The sequence below is a fragment of the Mandrillus leucophaeus genome, unplaced genomic scaffold (assembly GCF_000951045.1).
Source record: "Mandrillus leucophaeus isolate KB7577 unplaced genomic scaffold, Mleu.le_1.0 Scaffold1206, whole genome shotgun sequence".
Lineage (NCBI taxonomy): Eukaryota > Metazoa > Chordata > Mammalia > Primates > Cercopithecidae > Mandrillus > Mandrillus leucophaeus.
In genome coordinates, this window is record NW_012100388.1 from 400,148 (window position 1) to 401,414 (window position 1,267).

General features: G+C 37.3%; 1 pseudogene across 1 annotated transcript in view; it reads left to right on the forward strand.

The window, feature by feature from the left end:
• Window positions 1-1,267, forward strand: part of LOC105532393 — a 140,749-nt pseudogene that overhangs the window by 104,429 nt on the left and 35,053 nt on the right. The window lies entirely within an intron of this gene.

Below are 1,267 nucleotides of genomic sequence, written 5' to 3' on the forward strand. Positions count from 1 at the left end.
TTATTTATAAATATGTTAAATCATTAAATCAGATAACCTAATTATCCTCTATTACTGAGCTCATTAGTCACACCAAGGGCAGAAAACTAATAGATGTCAGCATCTGGCTTGGACTACGACTGCTCTTTATCCACCTCCTTAAACTCTGAATCAACAAATCTTTATTAGAATGATGCTTAGTCACTATGTTCATCTCCAGCTGCTGTGGAAGAAAAAATCCCACCTTTATTTTTTGTAAGTTCCACAAAGAAGATGCAAGTTGGTATTTTCTCATTTCTGAGATGCCTACTAACAAAATATTGCACATAAGACCCTATGTGTTACCACCATCTGATTTCATAGATCACCTTACATAAATAATTTTTTGTATGAAAATCACAATTGCAATATTGGTGTCACCCATTTTGCTTTGACTCACACCATTTCCTTAGAGCTAGTTAAAAAGTAGTAAAATGTCTTTTTGGGGACTGCAAGGAATACACAACACTTCACAGATTTGTATGTCATCCTTGTGCAGGGACCATGCTGACCTTCTCAACGTTGTTTCAATTTTACCATTTGTACCACTGAAGCCAGCACAAATCCTTACTTTTGTATGTGAAGACTGATCAGTCACAGATGAGGCTTAGCTCGGTTAAATCTAACCAACTTACTTGAGATTTAGTGAAGTCTATTGAATGGCTTCATGGTGATGCAGAATTTGAAAATATTTTAAAAACTTGAGGTAGAGATGCAAGTAGCATGGAAGATTTTTACTTTTAGGAAAAAAGAATAACTCGAGGGGACAACCACAAGTTGGAACACACTACAACATGGGAAAGATGACATGGGATCTTACAGAATAAGATGAGACCTTCCACTACCTACAAAATGGTGCTACACAGGATATAAAGGGCCAGGGACATAGATCTGGTAACAAAGACAAAATGGATCTCCAATTTCTTCCTGTAACATTATTTCAACCAGACTTATGGTTTCAAACTACTACTGATATTGGCTAGAGAATATAGAAAAAGCCACTCAAAGGATAACTTACAATGAAGGTCTAGGCCATGTCCAGGCTAAGATGTGGGTGTCACATCAGGTTTTGAGCGTGAGGGGAAGGGTCAATTTGCTCACTATGTGTGTCGCTAAAGCTAAAAGTTCTAGCTACCAGAGCGGGGTGCTGGTACTTTGGAAACAATGGCTGAGAATATGTATGTGAATTTTTACAAAAGTGTAATAACTTTGAAGTCTACACCATGAAGACTGAGGGATCTGTATTACT